This window comes from Corvus kubaryi, unplaced genomic scaffold, assembly GCF_017639235.1.
Source record: "Corvus kubaryi isolate FWS band 111438036 unplaced genomic scaffold, C.kubaryi_AGA036_p1.0 132, whole genome shotgun sequence".
NCBI classification, from domain to species: Eukaryota; Metazoa; Chordata; class Aves; order Passeriformes; family Corvidae; genus Corvus; species Corvus kubaryi.
The window spans coordinates 2956719-2970874 of record NW_024580666.1 but is presented as its reverse complement, the minus strand read 5'-3'; the positions used below and the strand labels follow the sequence as shown (position 1 = coordinate 2970874).

The 14156-nt window shown below is 43.9% G+C and overlaps 1 protein-coding gene across 3 annotated transcripts in view; it reads right to left on the bottom strand.

Annotated features, from left to right (window-relative positions):
• The window catches only part of LOC121665567, a 45150-nt gene that overhangs the window by 19832 nt on the left and 11162 nt on the right, over positions 1-14156 (bottom strand). The window lies entirely within an intron of this gene.

The following is a 14156-nucleotide window of genomic DNA, read 5'->3' as shown; positions in this document are numbered from 1 at the left end:
TTCTTCTCACCACCTTGCGAGCATGTAGTGAAAATTTATGGGAAGCTGCAGCATTTCCAGTCCAACATAATGGACTTTAATGCTTTTTTTATAGACATCAGTAACAATGTGTCTAGATCCACCCAACACCCTAAAGCCAAATCAGCTTTGAGATGAAAAAGAGGAATTTCATTTTTCCTCACTTTCACTGCTGGGACAGACAGCCTTCCTCCCTTATGAGGTAATTTAATTTTCACATTATGCTTTATGGGATATCCTTTATTTACCTAATGTTTTCCTGTCAAGTCTTTTCAGACTATGAATCTTGTATATTTTATATACACAAAGGTGACTTTTCCTTCCTTTAATGACCGTGGCTTATCAGTGCAGGCAACCGATACTGGACTCATAAATATGTCACTCTTGGGTTTGTGGCAGCCCCTTCTCCTCCGTAAGACTGTTCCTTGCTGCTTGCTCCTCCCTTCAGCTCGCTGCATATCCACAGTCTGCTCAGCCCCTCAGTGCTGTTGGACTCACCATTGGCTGGTATAAATAAATCACTGATTCCAGCTATAGGTGAAAATCACTGTGAAAGGAACACCCAGAGGAATGCAATACAAGGTCAGTGGAGCCAGCGCCTTCCGACTCCAATTAAATATTTCCTGTAAGTCGGTGCCAATTGTGCATCTTGTAAGAACATTTGAAAGCGGGAGCTTGAACTCTCCGGGACCCTCTCGCCTCGAAACCTGTTTCCTGTTTAACAAGATTTAACAAGTACAACCAAACATGCGCCATCAGCAACAAAAGTCATTGTAAACGGCTCCAATGTGCAAAGGTGCTGGGTTTCCTCTCGGCCCCGAACGCCGACCGACCCCGTCAGGCAGGCACAGGGTGGCTGCAGCTCAGTGGTGCTGTGCTCTGGTGCCACAGGACTGGCGCAGGCTCAGCCCTTTTGCTGAGAGAGGTGGAAGGAAAGAGGGAAAGGCAGCCTTTTCAAAAGGGGTCAAAGCTTGTTGGGTGAAAGCTTCAAGACTAGGTCTTACTGTCCCAGGAGTTTTCTACAGCGGGTGGAATAACATCTACTCTGTGCTGTCTGCCTCTTCGGCTTAAAACACAACCTTGCTCCTACATAATGCCTTGAAGGTATCACTGTAGTCAAAGACAGCACTGTGGTTCGTGGAACAGGCTGTAGCTCAGGCCGAGCTCCCTGTCCAGGCAAAAAGGATGCCCAAAGCAGAGATCAGCCAAAGCCAGCTTTTGATTGTGCAGTCAAATATGGGGAGAGTGGTCACGAGAGCCCCAGAGTTTAGGGAGTCCTTCTGGTTGTAAATGCAAGGGGGACACTGAAAACATTTTCACAGTAGCCAGGCACTGAGAGCACAGTACTGCTTCCCAGAGGGCTGTACAGTGGTAAAAACATCTACAGATGTGTGTGTATATATATACATATATATACACCATTCTTACATGTAAGATACACATGAATGTAAAATTGTGTGTGCTTAAACATCCACATACATTTAAGTGTTCTAAATTTCTGTGCACAATGCTTGTAACCCAGACTAGAAACCCTTGCTGGATCTCTCTCCCCGGTTCAAAAAGCCTGGGACTTGGGATGAATACTCTGGTGCTCCTGAGATGACAACAATAACAGTAACAGGAGCAACAACCCCATCAGTTTACTGAAAACCGTAGTGTCATCCCACACCAGAAAATACATGTCCGACCAAAGTTTCCAAGTGCATAGCCCATGCCTTGCCTCTCATCTGCAATCAGCTACTCTTTTCACCTGTGCCATCCCTACAACAACCAAGGCAAGGTCTGTGAGCAAAGGGAGGACATGGGTGGAAAAGAGCCGAAGAAACAAAGTAAAGTGGAGCCCAATGTGATGCCGAGAGGTCTGTCCTCAATCTTGCTCACACACTGAAAATGACATTTCAGCCATGGATGTTAAAATTGGGATAATTATCTTTAAGGAGGTCATGAACTTGATATATAAGATACATTAAAAACAATTTTCTCATCGTTAGGGAGGAGGAAAAGCTTGGGAATTTGGTATGGGCTCCTCAGCTATGTGCTAAGTGGGCCATCCTCTATTTGAAATCCATCATTATGGGATATAATTCAAGTTCAGGGAGGACAGCACTTTGCTGAGAGAAGTCTCCTAGGTCTTCTCCTAGGCTCCCTGGGCTATGCTTAGACAGGAGTCAAATCTGCCCTCTCTGCCTTCTGCAGCACAGAGCGTCAAAACAGTGAGCCCATGCATCAAAGGATGGTCTGCACAAGGTCCTCACCACCCAAAGCAGAGGTGCGCTGGTTTCCCTGCCTTGTGGCTGAGGAGTGGACAACCCAGTGGGTCCTCGGGGTTGGTCTTCTTTCCTCTGCAAATTGCCTGTGACTCTTCACCACCATGGCTCGAGGCAGTTCCCATGCACCATGTCCCAAGATCAGCCTCTCTTATGCCTGTATATTGAGGCATCTTGCTTGCTAAACTGACTCCAAAATAATTCTTGGTGTGAAAGCAATACATTGTATGATACTCTGTTGACTTCACCAAGGCCATCCATTCCCACTGTCTTATCACAGCACAGGGGCAGAAGTTCAGCATTCTGGGATCTGGCACAGTGAGAGTTTTGGGCACTTCTCCAAGAGAGGAGCATGCAGGAGGAAGGCAAGACTCCTGCTTGTGAAATCTACAGTTTAGCCATGGGGCTTGGAGGAGACCTCATGAAATGCCCACGAGCAAAGCAGTGGCACAGGGCAAGGCTGCACTTCGTCCTTAAAAGGGCTCTGATTCACAGTATAACAGACATGCTTTGGGCACCATTAAATCAGGACAGCTCCTGCAGGCTGAAGCTGAGGTGGCTCACTTGGGTTTAGATGAAGGAAGGAGCTCCCAGCCTGAGGAGCCTGGTGCCCCACTAGGTAACGTACAGACAATGCAAAGGACAGAAAGCTGTAACATATTTCCCTTGTACAGATGGGAAACTGAGGCCTGCTGCCATCCTGTTCTCCAAGAGTGTGACTTGGATTTATATGAGGTCTCTGGAGCACAGCTGGGCATTAAAATCAGAAACTATGTCTTATATCTGTGGTCAGGAGGAGGAGGAGGGGATGAGTTGACTGGCAAACATTTCCAGACAGACGGCGGAGTGGATTAGCACAAAAGGGGATGCAGATCTTGGCTGTTCAGCTGCCAGCAGAAAGGAGGGGGAGTATGGTTAGGCAGCTGGTGGAGAAACAGGTGCAGAGGTTTCCTGATAGCCCTGCTGTCATCCTGCTTTGAACCCTCAGCTCCTCAGTAAATCTTCCCTCTTGGAACTCTCTCATCAAAGTTTCATTTCCTTACGTTCCTAAAATAGTTCTTGATAAGCAACTTGTCGTGCTGGTAAAGCCCTTTTGGTTACTTTCCTAGAAATCTATTTTCATGTTTTCTCACTGGGCTTCAGCTGCTTGCATTCCCATTTGGAAAAAAAAAGTATTAGAGGAAAAAAGTACAGCCAAGGCTTAACACAACAAGAAGGTGAAATATTTATGTTTAGTAACACAGCAGGACCTTGTCTGTCAACTGAACTTCCAAGCAATGATATAAAATTGTAGTGGTAGAACTTGCACCTAACCAGAGGGACAGGTGGAAGAAAATATGAAAATTTATTTTTTTAGCATGTAAAATATCTGCAGGACATACATACTTTTCACTTTCAGTAGTTTCTTGTAGGGCATTTTGTCTTCACACTACAGTCAGACATGGAATAAAGCAGAGGCGGTCAAGATGAGGTTTTCAAGGCCCAAGGGGAGCCCTTGTACAAGGCAAATGCTCTTTCCCTGCTCAGCTCAGAGATACACTGGGGCTGTGCTGACACAGGGCTCCTGGGCAATCCCAGGTGCTGGGGGAAGAAAACTGGCAAGGTAGATTGGGTCTAAGATGGCTCAATGACACTGTAACCAGTCCACATCCAAATCATCCCCATCTCATAGGAAAGTAGTAGGGAATACCTGTTATCCCCAAACAAAGAACTTTTGCCAGAACTCCTCCCTCAACACTCTGATGCCCACAGCGTTGTGTTGTCCCACAACTTTCATCTGCAAAAGTTTTTGACACTTATAAAAGCTTGCCTGGGGGAAAGTTGGTCATCCTGCTTTGTAGGGCAGGAGTTTTCAGAGACTCATAACAATGTGGGAACCCAGGACTATTACAGGAATGGGGGAGCTGGAGGGAATAAAAAGATTCTGGGTGGGGAAGCACTTGGTTGTACGTGGTCTTTTTAGGTCAACTAGCCACCATTCCTTGGGGTAAGTGCAGAAGACTCTATATAAAAACTACAGTAAGAGAATGAGAGGTGATTTTATTGGCATGGCACCAAAAAAAAAAAGGATAAAGAGCTTGATCTAGAATGATTGGGATGTGTTATGGTAGAAGAGTGGATCATCTGATGAGAGCATCCAGGGAAAGAGTCAGTTCCCTTCATTTGAGCTCAGACAGAAGTTTTGCAACTTCTGAGCATTAGGAAAACAAGTATCAAAACTGTTGGTTTTTCTTCTGGATGATTCTTAGCTGATTTTGGGTGTCTAACCACAAATGAAATATCTAGTGCCAAATCTGCATCTGTCATTAGAGAATTTGTTTTCACATGATGTGCCAGGACAGTTTCATAGGGTGAGAAAGGCAGAACAAAAATTGTACTTGAAGTGACCTGCTCACAACAACCCTAATTTTAAATCCTCAGCAATGTGGAAAAAAAAAATGGACACCAGATGCAGGTAAGGGCTGTCTGGAGCCTTCAGAACAATTTATCCAGCCTGTGCCCTGGTTGTGGTAGCTTTTTTTTCCTGGGAACCTATTGGCATACCAGATGAGCTATTCTGCTGTTGCAACCTGCCCACATTTGCCTTTTTTTTTTTTTTTGCAGGGCTCCTTTTTCTTGGACACAGAGTTGCTAGGAAGAAGTCACCACTTCCCCAAAGGATCAACATTTCCAATGCTGATTCCCTAACCATTCCAGAGGCCTGCACCTTTTCTCACAGGTGACAGGCAAGGGACACGTGTGTGCACACATGCAGCAGGTCTGAAGCAACTCAGTGTCTCCAGGAAGCACAGGAGGAACTGTGCCTGGCTGTGGGGGACTTACAGCTCTCTGAGGAAGGGGAGGCAGTGCCCAGACCTCTGCTCCTACTGCAGGAAGATTCAGGACTTTTCTGAACAGAGACGTGGAAAGAAGTTCACAAGTTTTAACAATATTCCTAAATAGATAGGTCATCACAGTGTGTCTACCCCACTAGCAAACAGCATATTTCTGTTTGAGTCTCATGTACTTCTTCCCACTCAAGTCTGACGCAAACAAAAAACACTGCCCCCAGCTTTGCCCAGAGGTGACCTCTGGGCAATAGAGCCTCAGAAGTACCCAAACTGCACACACCCTAAACACAGACACACATTTTTCCAGAGTTGAGAAGTCTTTTGTGTGGGTTTGCAGCAACTTACAGGCATTTGGGAGGGAATCAACCAGGAACCAAGACAGTAATTCCTCTCCTGTATATCAGATGTTAACAAAATAGCCCAGTACCCTCCTTCACCCTCTGTGCTCAAACACCCTGTAAGCAAAAGCCTTGCTTCCCTGGGATCCAAGAGATACACTGTCCCATGGATTGTACTAGAAAGTCACATTATTTGGCCTACTGACTACAAACTCTGGATCAAATCACAGTCTCATGTGGGTTAATGGAGGCTTCTCATTGTTTCTCTGAGTCTCCAAGCAGAACAAGAAGGCCGCATCCAAAACGCACGTAGGAGTGATATTTATATTATCTTAGAATTTAAACATTTCAATATGGAATATTTTAGCATCAGTCCCGTATAATTTTCCAATTTACTAAAGATGGGTTCCCTAGTGATGTGAGGGGCTCCTCTCTGATGCCTGAATACCATTAAGAATGTTTATTCCCACTAGTCTTAACCTTAATAATTGCAGCAAATTGATTTTAAATAGTGGATCAGGAAGGCCTGCAGAAAAAAAAAATACTTTTTTTTGTATATTCCGCATATTAACTTGCAGAATGAAGAAAATTGAGAGTCATCAAAGCACAATTTCCAAACAGACTTGCATCATTAAAAAGACATTTGGCTTCGTAGTTCAAGGTTAAGTTTGTTCCCAGAAGATGAGGTAATTTAGTAAAATAATAAAGCTCCCATTAAATAAACCCTGTAATAGAACTGAGCCTTAGAGGCTGCAAAGGAAGGAAACTGTAACTTCTGTCAAAGCACAGAGATGAGATTAGCGTTAATAAAGCATTCCTCACAAAGCACAGTGATAGTAGATGGGGGAAAGCACATCCAAATAGCTCTCATTTCCACAGCACTTCCCTTCAGATATGGACTTTTTAATTAGCCATCGGAAAGAAAACTGAAAGTGTACTTTCTCCTTCTCGGTTTCTCCCTGACTATTAATCTCCATGCTGAAAACAGTGCCACCAGTCCATCTTATTGTTTTTAGCTCGGGGAGACGTAAAAGAGCTACATTCATAGTCCTTATCACAGCCCAGAGGTATTTCCTTTGTGTTATGAGGAGTATTTTAATTCGTTTTGACTGTGTCTACAGGGAAGACACAGTTTATATTTTCCACAGCTAGAATAATTTCTAGAAATATAAAGATTTGTTCCAGCACTCCCCAGTATTTATTGGTGGGGTTTAATGATTGAAAGCTTGATTGTTGTGCCACAGTCATTCCTTTTTTAACTCCTCTTGGCTTCATGACTAAGTTTGAGGCAAACTTTGATAGTGGATTGTTCCTGGAGTAGGTTGCTGCTTTTTAATGAATCATTTGTTTGAAGAATGCAACTTTTCTCCCCTGTGACTGCACTGTCCTCTGGCAGATGTGGATAATCACACATTTGAAGAGCCACAGAGGTATTCTGATGGGAAGGATCTCAGAGAGATACCAAATCTTTTTTTCCCTATATCTTGACTTTTCTTAAAGTGTTTAACCTTCTGTTAAGAGCACAGGTGATGGCAGTTCTCCAGTTTTCTCTGGTGGATCCCATACCTTCCACCTGCCAATGGAGACAAAATATTCCTTTTCTCTTTGTGGCAGCCTAGTTTATATATTTGAAGTCCATTACCTAAGACCCACTTACTTTTCCCTTCATTTCACGCAACAGTCGGTTCCATTGCAGACAATGCAGCAGGTGGGACCTGGGGCCACGCAGCAGTTTGAGGTGGCTGTCACTGGCAGATGCTCTCAGTGCTCTTTGTGCTCCATGCTCCCCCTGAGCCAGGGCGGTACAGGGGGAACCACACACAGCACTGTGCTGGGCAGGAGCTGTTCTGCCCTCCCCATTTCCCACACACAGCCCAGGGTACATGCACAGGCAGAGCAGCATTCACGGCACTTCTTCTTCCCAGTAGGAAAAGCTCCCTGGTAAATCTGGTCATAGCAATTCAGGATGACACAGCTCTGTGGTTCCCTGTGGCTTCTTACCACACAGAAGGGAAAGGAAAGAGTAATATTCTCCTTCCCCTCTGCAGAAGGATATGGTGGCTGGGCTGACAGCCCCCAGGTAAGAGTCATGACAGCACTCAAAAGAAGACTTGCACCAAACACTGATGCTCACTTGTTTTTAAAGTCTCATCAAAGGGAGACAAAAAGAAAAATTACAGTGCTTCCCAGGTGCACAGGTTTTGCTTGAGGGAACTGATGGGAAATGTAACCCACTTTTGGGTATAACAGGAATAACACACGCTTACACTTTCCTTCTCAAGGTTGCTAATTTTGCATGATTAAATCAGCTGAGGAAACCAGATTTTAAAAAATCAAGTGCTGGCATAGTTCCTGCTGACTCAAGAAAACTCAGAACTACATTCTACCTTGATTTATCTTTTGTTTCACTCACAAACCTGAAGTAAGCAGAAGGTTTAGAAGTGCTAATTTGGGATCATTAAAAGTGCCTAAATAATTAAACTATGATCTGTTTTGTGTGTGGAAATAAAAAAAACCCAAAAAGCTACACCAGGGTAACAATGGCAAATGGCCCCCCAATTCATGGATTCCTGCCACTTCAGACATTTCCTACCCTGGCAGACTATGAATATGGCTCCAGATGAAGGATCAGGGTACGCTTCACTGTGAATTTGTTTTCTGGCACTGTTGTTCAGCCATCCAAGTGCTTTTACTCTCTGCACTTGCTGTTACCCTAAACCAGGCAGGTCAGAGTTTTGCCCACTGAAGTGACATGGGCTTATGCACAGCAGACCCAGCTTTACTCTCTTAGTTGCAGGAACTCATGCCTTCTGATCAACAAATCAATATGATTACACAGAAGCATCTTATTGTTTAAAATACCCCTGTGTTCACACATCTCACAACTTTGACATGTTACTTTACTTATACATTTCACTTGCTTATCTTACACTACTTATACATATTACTCTACTTATATATTTACTTACACTTTTTACAACTTCTACATGACACAGTACTTATGCATTTTACTTACTTATACATTTTACCTACTTATGCATAATACACTACTTATACATTTTACTTGCTTATAAACACTTACACATGTTACTCTACTTATACATCTTACAACCTTTACATACTACTCTGCTTATACATTTTACAACTTATCCATAATACAGCACATATACATTTTCCAACTGCTGTGCATGAGATCTCACATTGCTTGATTGGCTTCTCTCTTCTGTCCATGAGCTCTGCATGCACTTTTCTGATAACATGATCGGTTTTTAATCTAGTACAGCACAGTCCTTTTCTATCTATTCCTTGGTGTCTTGGTATTTAGTTTTTCAGCTTCTTCTTTCCCAGTTTAGTACAGTTTACCTTTCAGTCCTTGATGAATTCCTGAGGGCTCTAACAGGTGGGGCTCCTGATCCAGGCAAGCAGCATGGAGACAATGACAGCAACAAAACCCATCCAGTGATCAGCAGCTAAGTTAGTCCAGGAAATCCAAACAACAAAACAGCAAAGGACAAGGAGCTGATATAAATCGATCCCACCTCTTCCCTCGAGCCTTCAGACTGGAGCTTAAAAACCCTCTTGGGGCTGATGTGCTGCAGCTGAAGGTGGAAAGGCCAGGTGAAGCCAGTGAGGGTAATTCCAGCCTGGTCCCACTCTGAGGGCTCTGGTAAAAACAACTAAAAATGGTTTGGCTGGGGCACACTATCAAGGTTCAAATACTTTACAACACTTTGTTGAGCCATTGCGACATCTCACAAGTGGTAGTAGCTACACAGGAGCATCAGAGAGAAAACATTCTGCACCTCAGGGCTGTGTAGGCAACTGTCAGCACCCAGGGCTGACGCTGGCACCCAGGAACTCAGACCCTGGGTGCATGAACCACCCTGCTTCTCTTTGCCTCCCTATATCTCCAGTCTCAACAGGGCATGAAAGAAAAGTGTTCCTCATGTTGAGGCACTTAGATACAGTGAGTTAACTCTCTATTTATGGAGGGTTTGGAGCAGATACCTTCCACTCTTACAGCATGTGCCTCAGAAAAGTCTTTCTCTACTGCAGAAATCTCCCTGCGCCCTATAATCAAGGGAGCAATAAAGAAGGTATCTAAAAAATGTGGCAACAGCACATAGTAGGCAGTGCTTAAAATCAAAACAAGGTCTTCAGGGAGCAAAACAAGCTTCCCATTTTGGAAAATTGCTGATCCCCTGTTTCCCAAAATGCCGTGGCAAAACATGATTATCATGGCTCTTCCTATCTCTAGCCTGTGTCATTGAAACGGCCTGAACTAAGTTATTATTTGTAGAGTGTAGCTCATCCAAAGCCTCTACCAATGAAACCACTCAATTGCTTTCTTTGGAATATTATGCAATTGGCTTTTCTGTAGTAGTTTTCCTTGTCTAGGCAATAATCTTGTGACTCACTGTCATGAGGGAGGCTTCTCCTTTGTGCCAGCCATAATCGTAATCCGCTCACTCCTGAGTCTCTGCTTGCTCCTGCAGATTGGAAGACACCTCCTGACTTGGTGGGTACCTTCAGGAACCCATCAGAAATCATTGTATTCAAATGAAGCTAGCGAGGTAAGGCCCCTAAGAAAAGCTGCAAGATGGAGGTAATGGTAGATAAACTTCCTTATGCAGTTCATTAGTATTAAATCATTTAGTGGATAACTATTTGGGAGGTATTGTTACTGCTTGATTTCAAGCAGAGAGTTGCCTATTGCATCATTCATAAATTCAAGCCTTCCCAGAGGTTACCCCAGGCTTGAGCCATTCTGCCGTGAAACCTAACTGAAGAGCCCTGTTCACAAGTGTGGGGTTCCATCCACCCCTCTCATTTAGTGTAAAGCTGGTGCTTTAAGCTCTGTGAATGTAAAAATGTGTTCCTGAATGAGGGCTAGCATGAACAAGCTCTCTCAAAATCCTGAAAATTAGTTGTTAAGCTGATTCCATTGATTAGATTCTCTGTCCAACAAAGCACTGCAAAAATTCAGGAGCTTGCTTCAATTCATGTTGGAGGCATTTAGATTCCAAGGTATTTAACATGCTGGGAATAATAACCAGTCATTTTGGGGAAGGTTTCTGTAAGTGTCTGCTTCTGGCAGCCCTGAGGGATGGGATGAGAGGTGAGGGAGGTCTTCCAGGGTGCAGTGCAGCATTTCTCTTCCTACTGCAGATTTCTCAGGTCTCCCTTTCTCCATGCTCTACTCTCTTTCTCTTTTTGCCTTCTTTCCTTCTGGCTCCTCTCCTCCTCACGAGGCACTGAGGCTGTGTAGCACCTCCCACAATCCATATGAAGCAGAGAATATCGGGTTGTAAGATATCTAGCAAAGGGTGTTCACTTCAGGTGGGCAGTCAAGCTGGAACACAGCTTTTGGAGGAGAGGTGCTGCTGTGTTTGTACTGAATTTTATGACAGCTCATGAAGTCTGCTCCATCATGGCTGCTTCCCCACGGCCAGGCAGATCCAGCAAGACAAAGGGAGTGGTAGTTTTACTTGTAACGCTACAAAAGCAGCCTTCATCTCTTGCTCTGTCAGTTTGCTGCCTTTGCCAGCTACCAGAACTTATTCTGCTGCATACCTACTAAAAAGAACTCCAGATTTTTTTTATGGGGTTGACCCAAACTGTTGGTCCAAGAACCAAATTTACAAGAGGTGCGTGATGCATACCCACCTCAGTGGTGGTGGAACAGAGCCCAGCAAAGCTCTGCAGGGTGCAGATGAAACATTCCCTGGCTCAGGGTGAGACAAAAAGGTGATAAACAGCAGCACCTGGGGAATATTCCCCTTCCCACCTACCGCCACCACCTTCTCTCTTTCTTGAAAACACAAACAAGCCAACCCAATTTGCATTTTCATAGCTGGGGGTGATTGCTAAATTAATGAGCTCTGCTATTTATAACTAAATAATCACAGTCCTAAACAACTGCTTGGAGGCATCAGTATGGAAGATAAGATTCTGGGCTATGATTTGATGAGATTCAGGCAGCACTCGTCATCAGAAGGAGGAAAATCCCAGCTACAAAAAATAAAAAGCTTTGCCATATTTCAGACAATCTGAGGGACACTGGAAGAAGAAAGTTCTGTGAGCAGACTTGGCTTGCTTACTAGACTATGCTGGCCTTAACATTATTCAGAGGAAATACTTTTGCTAAGCAGCTTCCTTTAACCATCTTGGTTGCCACAACCCTGTTAGGCACTTCAGCATTAAGCTGTACTGCCCAGATGCACAGAGTACTACTCAGCATTGTTCCCAGAGCGTGTGAAGAGCCCTTGCAAGCCAGCTCTGTCCTCGCTGCCTTTGGCTGAGTTTCTGCAAAGTGAATCTCTTGGCTTAGTGCAGAGCTTGTGAGGCCACTTAAATCTCTCTGACCCCTTAATGAAGTTTTTAAAAGGGCTTCATAAATCTTCATCACTAAGAATTGCTTAAAGCCCTGCAGGGTTTCTCTAGTGGCATTAACTACTAAAACAAGTAGAGAGGCTCAGGTCTATTTATTGCATTCATCTTCATTATTCCATGGGTTTTCCTTCTTTATAGTCTTTTACATAAGCTGCAACTGGGAAAGGGAGCTCTGAGTCAACACTGCCTGTCTGGTAGTTTGTAGCCATCCACTATGACTATGTCTGATCAGTCCTCTTCTTGGGAATGTTTTCTGTGCAGGCAGAAACTGTATGTTCATCATTCATCCTTCCTTATTTAAATCACTGGGTTGTTCCTCATTAGGGAAAGATCCTCATTTTTGCCTTTTCTGTGAAAACATACCTCAGGTCACAACCTTACAGCTCCAAAGTGGATTAGTTACCTGCTTGCCCTTCTATTTTATTTTTTTTTCTTGGAATTTCGGCTGACTTTGGTAATGGCTTTTTATGAGTAGCATGAGTATTCTCCGAAATAACTTCCAGCTCAATGCATATGTAAGGATTGTTAGGAAAGTACGATGGGGTTTTTTTTAACTTTTTACATACCATATATTGTGCTCTCCAAGTGAGAGTGTAGATTCTATTCTACAGATCTATATTCTGTACAGGTTGTTAGATTCTTCACCTCTGCATAGTGAGGACAGAAGAGTCATGACTGAGGTTCACAGACAAACAGAAAAGTACTCCAGTGCAGGCAAAGTCATTGAAACCAGAGAGAGCCTTTGAAGAAGCGGTTTCAAGGCTAATTCTGCAGACAATGAAGGACTAAGGCTCTATTGAGCTTTTGAAGGACTGGAGATCCTTGTGATTTGACATGGTCCAGCCAAGCTTGGGCTGCCCCATTCCATCACAAAATCATACATTTGTGAGCTAGATGATTTTCAAGGTAGCTTTTTCAGTTGGCATTTTGTTTATGCCATCAAGATACAGCAGAGTGCCATGGAAGTGCTACTTTAGAGCCAGTGTGATGTTAGTTTATTTTGTTTTCAATTTATTTGCATTACAAGAAGGTCTCGGGGACTCAGGGAGGACTGAAACCGTGTGCATGGAGCAGAGGAGAAGCAATATGCTTGTGAAGGCCAACAAGATCTTGTTATTGAAGGTTTGACACTGAAGTATTAAATCTGCCAGAAGTACCATTTATGATTAAGAAAACCATCTAGGCTCCTAGTCTGGGTCATGACTGGAAGAAAAAATAACGTCTGATGAACATGGTGGAGACTCAAAACTCAGCTTATGATGTGTGAAGTGAGTTACTTGAGGCAGTAAAGGAGAGCTCCAGGCTCAGCTGAATTGGTATTTCTTCCATTGGGGTCAGTAGGTTCTAGGTGATGTCATGCTGTGATGTTTTCACATGTGAGCCAGTCAGATAATTGTTTTTAATATCGGGAACTGTAGGATAGGTTATACCATGCAGTGTTGTCTGCTTTAGAACACATTGGTAAGTAGTGTGCCAGGGACACTCTTTTACCCTAACAGGGATAAGATTAGATATTATCTGACTTCCTGACTACTTAAAGGCTATGCAAGTTCACCCAAGTGCTTACTTACATAGCTGTTAACAAAAATTCAAATTAGGTCATAGCTTTCAAGTCCTCAAAAGACCAAAATCACAGGCAGTGGACAGAAGAAGTCAAAGAGCCACCATAGCCTGAGGTCCATAAAATGTCAGGAAGTTGGAGAGATAAGAAAGAAGGTTTCAGCATGTGACTCATGGCCTGTGCTTTAAGAAAAGATGCAAGAGTCCTAAATCACTGCCAAAACTACCTGGTAGAAGTTCTTACTCGGTCCTGAGTCCATACACAGCTTGATCCTTTGCATGAAAACCAAACATAAAAGGCTGTGAGCAGAGACCTGGGAGAGTGGGTGGGTAGGTGGCTGCTGTCCTATGGCCAAGGCATTGTCACTGACCGTATGCCTGCTCCTAACCCTGTCCATTTAAGCCTTCCACTGCCTAAAAGTTAGCCACCTAAATGTCTTCAAGGATACCAGCCTCAGGATTCAGCTGAGGCTTCACGCACACCGTATTTCTTGGTGATACGGCTCACGTGACTGCAAATCTCTAATGGAAATGAACCAGGCTGGGGTAGGAAAGCAATGCTGGGCCAGCTCTCCTGTACTAGGAATTTGGAGCAGAGATGCTTCATGGCTATAAAAACACTCAGGAAAGGCAAAGTTTAAGTTCATGCAGTGAACTACCACACCGTAGTCCCATGATACACTGCCTTTGCCAGCTGAGCTGCTGCAGCCAGCTCCTGCCCCAGATGCTTGTTCCCACCTCTGGCCTGC